Raw genomic sequence first — 8380 nt, 5'->3', positions numbered from 1 at the left:
CCAAATAAAGCCATAAATGAGTCCAAATCGTGGACTCATCAGCGTACCACTCCTTGTGGGATTTAACCCCAACTCATTTAGTTGGGTTATTATACCGACTAACGACCATAGACGCTTAGAACTGGATTAAGTGTCCTTGATTCACATTAGATCAAAATGGCGCCGCTGCCAGGGAGTTGTGTTGGTTAAGATTCTTTGGTTAAGTTGAATTTTGTTCTTTTTAATCATAGTTGAATATACTTACCCTTAGTTTTGGTTTTCGTGTTGCTTGTTTAGAGAGGAATAAAAGAGCATGTCTTGTAGCAACGGTGACCAAACATACCACTCTTCTTTGAGAATGATGATTCTTAGGGATAATATCCTAAGTTTCAAGAAAATGGAGGGTGAGTCAATCCATGAGTTGTGGCTGAGATTTAAGTCACTATTCCTGCAATGCCCAACTCATGGAATCTCAGATAACATGCTACCGGACTGCTTCTATAGAGGTCTTGGTCCAAAAAATGGAGGAGTGACTGACCAAATTTCTCTGGGGGACTCACATGACTACCCTATGCAATAACAACCCAGCTCCTTGATAACATGGCCAAGGCCAACAAGGAGACTGAGAAGGACCAGATTTTGGCCACATTGTTGACTTAGTTAGATCTCGTGGCCAAGCAGATTTTGGCATTGGAGGTACTGTACAAAAAGAAAGATCGGTACATTCCCTCTCATGAGCGTAGCAAGTCCAAGGAAAATGAGGGTGGACAAGTAGAAGAGATACTCTCACTCATTCTTCACAAAGTCGAAGAACACGATAAAGTGTTGAATGAGATGAAAGAGAATGTCTCACTGCTGAATCAGATGACTGCTTCCTGATGTTTGCGTAATCAAGAAACAACTTCCGATGCAAGTGTCTATGATTGTACAATAGTTTAGTAACCCAACCAAGGGTTGGGATCATCCCAAGAGAGTGGTTTTGAAAATTTATAGAAAAATAAAATTTCGTTCTAACTAGTTGTAGCTAAAGACATTAACGAGTAAACAAATAGTAAATTAAGGGAGTGACACAAAAGTGTCAAATATCAAATGGGGTTTTTGTCACAAGTAGGCTAAAATTAGCGAAATCAACCGGGAAATCTTAGCAATGAGAGGGGGATTCTTGGGATGTGACCGGAATACGGGTTAATCTAAATTATTGGGTACATGCTTTCGATAGAAAATTTATAGAGTAATAGTGACTAGCACTACAAGAAAAATGACCTTTAGCGAAAGAAAATTCGGTTGCTAAAAGGCCAAATCCGGTCGTTAAAAGTCTGTAACTACCGAAATAAATCTGGTCGTCACCGGTCGTTAAAAGCCCCGTCGTTAAAAGTTAACGACCAAAATTGTGATCCGGTCGTTAAAGATCTTGTAGTGACAAAAAAAATTCCGATCGTTTTAGCTTCTTTTAGCGACAAATTCTCCTTTCGCTAATAGTCTATTTTCCCTTGGCTAATTCCCATTTAACTATTTCACAGTCCCGTTGTGACAGTTCTATTATATTCCATATAAGAACCAAATGATAACTTCTCTTATTAAATGCATTCAGTCATTTACATATAATATATTACAAATAACAAAAATTATACTAAATAGTCAATTTCTATACAAACTTGATTGTTGATTATAAAAGAAGTATGACATCCCAAATCGTCAGTTTCTAACTTTATTGTATATTGTACAAATGTAAACATAAAACACCCTCTAACAAGAACAAGATACACACTAATTTCATCCTCCATCTTAGTGGCAAGTGATAAAAAAGGTACACCCTATCACTGTATATTTCATGCTTTTCCCAACTATATGGATCATGTAGATCCATTCTTTCCAAAAATACCCTAATATTAATGGTCAACATTAATCACAAAATTCTTCAACAAAATTAATCACAAAATTCTTCAACAAAATTAATCACAAATCTCTCTACAATATATGTATTGATAAATTTAGATGCTGACTTACACTAGCTTACTTCAATTAATTATCTGCAAATCACATAGTAACACCATGATTGACATCTCCATTTTATACATCACAATTAGAAAACACCTAAACTAGAGCTTCAGAAGACACAAACCAAAGAAACTTTTCACACTACCTAGTCTAAGCAAAAACAGGACAAATAGAAAATTACAACTCACTCTTATCAGCTAAATATTACGACGATAAAGCAGAATATTTAATGATCCAATTTTCTGAATCAAGAACATTGAATCAGATGTTTTCAAATGGAAATCAAAACATGCAAAGATTGCTCTAAATTACACTCTGACATGATATAATTGTTCTAAATTACTCAAATTTTAAAGTCACATAGGGTGATGGCACTACAGTATGTTATCTATAAAATCATATACTAACACTACAATGATAAATTATTAGACTAGAGATCTAGAAAACACAAACCAAACCAAGAAAAGTTTTACATTACCTAATCTAGGGAGATATAGGAAAAACTCAAAAATAATAATCAAGCTCACTTCTATCAGCTAAGTTTTAAGATGATATACACTGGCATATTAATATTTTATGTGCCCAGCTACTCGAGCAAACACGACGACCTTTCCTTCGGTATAAGCCTGTCATATACATTTACACAAAAAAACTTAAGAAAGTGAAAATATTTTATGATAAAATACTTACATCATGGTTAGTTGTCTCTCAAAGTTATTCTCTAAAAGATGATGGACAAAGAAATTCAAGGCACATATAAAAGCAAAACTTAGGAGAATTTTAAGCTCTTAACAAGGTCAGCGTTATTTTCATAAGAGTCTTAGTATAGTCCTTCATACACACTTGAAGGATATCATAAACAATAGCGTCATTCCCTCTTTTTCTTTTGTAAAAATAAAATGGTTTTATAAATCATTACAGATATGTCTTTAACATTATATTGTATCATGCTGCTTGTACTTATTTTTATTTAGCCAAAATCTGGTGTTCAATAATCATAACTCGAACAAGTCTGCAAAATCATTTCAAAATATAAAAAGTTTACCTTGTATCTAAGATGTCAAACAAATTTCAAAGATTCAGGCAAGTTCTTGAATGAAAAGATTAGATGAAATTAAGATTCATTCATACTATCACCAAAACGAAGTTAAAAGAGGAGCATATTCATGACAAACATCAACGAAGTCCTCATAATTTTTGTTATTGCACAAATTCATACGCTTATCATAACAAAAGTAATATTTCCTTTCTTTTCCACATACTCTCCTATAGTAACTTTAACTAAATTACTCCATTAGTTCATGGTGGATATGGCTTGCAAAAGAATAACAATAAGGCAGTTCTATTTATCAGAATTATTTAACAAAACAATTAGGAACATCTATATAGTCTAATACTAGCTAGTACAAGTATCATGTCTCGTTATCACAAAATTTAGTTATAACTCAATACCACTGGTCCAATAATTTTAAAGTAAATGTTTGATTGCCTTGAGCTTAAGCACACATATCAACAAATGCACCAAATACATAATATTATTATATAGTGGCCACAATAAATGATTAAAGCCCAAAACATGTAAAGATTAAATCCTCATGAAACAATGGAAACTAATTACAAAATTGGAGATCCCAATTAAAAGCAACCCTCCATAGCAAGATCTTAGTAAAGTAAAACTTGGACCCACCAAATTTAAATCCAAAAATGTCAGTTCAAATAATTATATATCAAAAACAACAACAACAACAACAACAACAACATACCCAATGGAATCCCACAAAGTGGGGGCCTTGGAGGGTAGAGTGTACGCAGACCTTACCACTACCTTCAGGGAGGTGGAGAGGCCGTTCAGAAAAGACCGTCGGTTCAAGTTCATCAAACCCAAGTAAAAGAAAAAAAAATCACGAAATGACACAAAATCACAAGCCATCCAGACTGCCCCACCAAGATACAGTCCCTTTATTTTCTTGCCATATTGAGTTGCTTAAAAGAAGAAGGGAAGACACTATCATCCTAGTCTCATATTCTCTATCTATATATCTATCTATCAACAACATTCAGTGACCAAACAAAATATTTTTTTTAAATGCAGGCTTAATTCTAAGTAGCAGATAAACTACCATCTTTGTGATAGTGTACAATATAAAATTGTATGTTTTTCCCTCTAGCAACTCATGTATTAGCAACTCATTTAAGTGCAAGACTTGTGGAATATTATGATAATATAAACTAGGCACTAAACAAATTAAAGGCGAGCACAAAATAAGGGAAAAAGTGCAAATGACCCCGTGTGCAACTGTAGATCAATCTAATTGAAGTGAATCAAATTTATATGCAAGTACAAGAGTTTCCCAGTTCGATTTTCAGTTCATTTAATTAATTTATTTTGCAATCTATCTCTTCTCAAAAGAAAGATAATGATACAATATTTTCTTCAAAAGAAATTCCAGATAACCAAATTAGACAACCAAATTATCTCAATTTAGACAACCAATCTTATTTTATCTCTCAAAAAAGAAGAAGAAAAAGAATCTAACCACACAAATCTCAAAGGAAAATAACAATATTTGACACTGTAAGCTAAAAAAAGTAGAGCTTACCTGGAAATAGAAGATGAGCGATCTCGGAAGCTACTGCAAAAGAATATAACTTTAGTAAGAAATAGATGAAATCAAATGAAAATAAAAGTGAATCAAGAATGTCTTCAGTTGGCTCTAACACTTGCAATCTCAACGCCTATAGAAGACTTACTTTTCTATTCCTCACTATGGTGCCACTAATTGGATCTGAAGACTAGGTTAAAATTTCATTCACACTTGCAACGAACAGGTTATGTAACTGTATGAAGAACAAAGAGAACGACATTATTCATTTTTGGAGAGATGTGATGGCATCTAGGGTTTCTTCATTTTTTGAGGCAGAGAGTTTGGGGTATATTTAAGGAAAACAATTGGGCCTTAGTTTTGTATATTTAGCTTTACCAAAGGGATATTATTAATTTTAAAGGATAAATAATAGCCTTTCGTTATTGCTGAACTAAAAATTAACTTTTACCAACCGGAAAAAATGCTAGTCGCTAAAAGTACATCTATAACGACCGAATTCACATCCTTTCGCTAAGAAGTGGTTGTTAAAAGTCTAATTTCTTGTAGTGTAGGCTAATATTTATGTGGGGATAAGTTCTCTCTCAAGAAACTTACCCCGTTTCAAATGGATTCCTCGTGGACACCCACTTGCCGCATGAAGACCAACCTACGCCTTACCACACTCACTCTCTTGAGCTGAGTTTTAGGATAGGGGACTAGAGTTCACTCTCTCGAGCTGAACCTCATGTCGACCCACTCCTTAGGCCATCAATCTAGTAGTCTTGGTTTCGCGACTTCTCTCTCGAGCAAGCCGAAAACACATACATAAACTTGTATTTGCAACTACAAATTTGTTAAATTCATCCACAACTACTAGATGAAATCACCATTAAACTACATCTAATCTATCATCAAGCAAGACCCAACAACAATCTTAACCCATATTCGCTAAATGACACCCCAAGAATTGGGGTTTTTAGCCACACATCAAGAGATAGAAATTTATACCTAAATGAGCTTGCATTCAAATGGGTATGAAGATTTAAGTCTTGTTACAGGCCAAGAATGAAGAATCCAAGAGACCCAAGTCCAAATCCTTGGAGATGAAACTCTCTTTTTCTTCAAGTCTTCAAAACCCTCTCAAACTTAGAGAAAAAAATATCAAAAAGTACTATTCTATATGAAAATTATAATAATTTTTCGACTCTTAAAACTACAATTCTAACTAGTATTTATAGCTTTCACAGATTTGTGCTGCTGCGGATCATTCGGCGTCGTTAGTCGGAATCGTTGATCAACTCGGCAATTCGCCCTTGGTGTAGTTCATCGCCATCTTGCACCAGCCTTCAACATCGTCGTGCTCTTGGTCATTGGGCGGACATGGTACTGCTTCGGGGAACTGCTCGGTGATGCACCGACTGATCCCTTTTTCCACTGACTGATCCCTTTTTCCACCGACTTGATCCTTTCCTTCAGGGCTCAACACACTGGAACAAAAGGCGAATTAAGACCCTTCGGCGACTCGCCAAGTGGACTCAGTGATCCTCAGACCTTCATTTCTTCGTTCTTTTAAGCATTTTCGTTCCTTTTTGCGACGTAGTGTCCATGCTTTCCTTAAAACATCAAATACGTGAAACTTAATGGTTTTCATAAGATATTGAGATAAAATAAGCATTTGAGGACACAATTTTTATTAAAATATAGCCCTAAATGAGTCCAATTTGTGGACTCATCAACACCCCCAACTTAAACTTTTGCTTGTTCTCAAGAAAACTCAAGTTCAGCCGTTCAAAAAAGGTATCTCGAATAGTGCTACACAAGACTCAATCATGAATATACACAACAAGACTCAATTTACTTATGCAAAGATTAAATGTGCACTCAAAGATTCAAGTTGTGACTCACCAATATCAACGAATCTCATGCTCACAATACTTGCTTCAAATGCAAGTTCAAGCTCAACTATAGTGTTCAAATGCCCTCACACAAAGAATGATTCCATTTTCACACAAAAAGTTTCACAGTTTAAAGCTTTGGAATCAGATGCAATGCTCATACTCACAAAGAAGAACATAATGCATAATTTCACCCATAGGTTTGCCCGTCTTTTTCCAATCAACATTTGCTTCAGCTCACTCAAGATCATAAAGGTCTTTCCAAGGCTTGTAATGGGGCTGAGTGCAAAGGTATGATCATTTAGGCTCAGTGACTTTCATCCTCCTGAGATGTGGTATTCACAACACTTCCTTCCCTTTCCCTTTATCATTTTCTTTAGTGCTCATGAGTCATCCTATTATTCTCTTCCCATGAATTGTTAGGAAACCCCATTTATTTTGTAATTTATTCCACAACTTTCTTTTTAATATTTTTTCTTTTTCTTTTCTGTCTTTTTTTTTTTTTTAATATGGAGGGGTTCCATTTTTCTCTAAATCATGTGTAAGAGGAGACTTTCCTTGCACTTCTTGACTTTCCCCTATCTTTTCAACACACCCCCAACTTAGGCTTTTCCTAAGTTGGCTATTCAACTAACCACAGCTTCATGAGGATTATGGGTGATGGATTAAGAAAGTTCTAATTTTCATCAAGTTTCTTCCAAAGAAAGGTAAGGCTCAAGGGGTGTTCAAGAGAGAATGACACACTCACAAGGTAGGTCACAAAAGAGGTATATGACAAATTGGTTCACACTCTTCGAAGTTGCCTAAGATCATATCAAGAGATAGCATCACTTAGTTGACCGGACCAATGGGGCAAATTCTAAGATCTATCATGCATGGTTCAAAGTAAGCTCATCACACTTGGCATTGACACTATAGTCAAACAAGACTCCACACTTTCACTAGTGTGCAATGATCATCACAAGAGAATCAATTTGATACTAGGCTAGTCATAACGAGATGCAAAGAGTTCACATATTGTTTATGCAACTTCATTTGGCCTCATCGTAGCCATACATTAATGTTCGTTCGATTGAGAGCACTATTCAAGTCATCGGTGACTCAATTTTTTGCAAAAGAACAGCCATATTCAAGAGCATATAGCGGGTGGCAAAAATGTGCAAAAAATTCAAAAAATTTCAGAAGGGTCAAAATCGTTTTGCAATTAAAAACAAAAGGAGCCATAAGCACAATCATCCACAGAAAGCAGTATTTAACACAATAATAGCTCAAAGCCCAAATACATAAGAGAAAACACGAGTCAAAAATTGCACACAAAAGGTGGGACTCACCCCACCACAAATAAAAGAAATTTGTCCTCAAATGCAAATAACAGAATATCCAGAATTTAGAATAAAGAAAGACAGAGAGGGAGGTAGAAATCCTGTCTACACAGTCGCTCCATCTATCTGGCATCAGTGCCCGTTGTGTCAGCCTGGAATTTGATAATGGCCCCCGGAGCTTCTTTTGAAGATTCAGCGACAATTGACTTACTAAGAATGTCCAAGTCATGAGCCACCAAAAAGGAGTGGATTACTGTGAAGAATCCATGTTTCCACGAGGGAATAATGGGGTCTCGAGGATTTGTTCCCTTGCTGGTACTGAGATTCTTGCCCTCATTATCCATTTTAGGGGGATTTGTTGCCTTTGTATTTTTCCTGAAATTTTTCGCTCTTGTTAGTCGGGGTGGCATATCTCTTCCCACTACTTTTGGTCTAGCCAATTCTGCAAAGCTTCGAGAAAAAGTTAGAAAGTATTCAGACAAAAGAAAACAATGCAGTTTAATTGCAGCATCACTTAACCGAACCAGTTGGCGAAGCGCGCAATTACTTAGGCGGTTCACCGAGTGTAGTGCATATATGATACAAAGATGCAGACGAAGGG

At 35.7% G+C, this 8380-nt stretch overlaps 1 long non-coding RNA gene across 1 annotated transcript; it reads right to left on the bottom strand.

The window, feature by feature from the left end:
• Positions 1-2267: 2267 nt before the first annotated feature.
• On the bottom strand, positions 2268-4939 carry LOC107057926 (uncharacterized). The gene is made up of 3 exons (XR_001471659.1): positions 4729-4939; positions 4578-4610; positions 2268-2603 (listed from the first exon to the last, which is right to left on the bottom strand). It is a non-coding gene; the product is annotated as an uncharacterized lncRNA (long non-coding RNA).
• Between the last annotated feature and the right edge of the window lie 3441 nt (positions 4940-8380).

The sequence above is a fragment of the Solanum tuberosum genome, unplaced genomic scaffold (assembly GCF_000226075.1).
Source record: "Solanum tuberosum cultivar DM 1-3 516 R44 unplaced genomic scaffold, SolTub_3.0 scf00395, whole genome shotgun sequence".
Classification (NCBI taxonomy): domain Eukaryota; kingdom Viridiplantae; phylum Streptophyta; class Magnoliopsida; order Solanales; family Solanaceae; genus Solanum; species Solanum tuberosum.
This window is presented reverse-complemented; position numbering and strand designations above follow the sequence as displayed.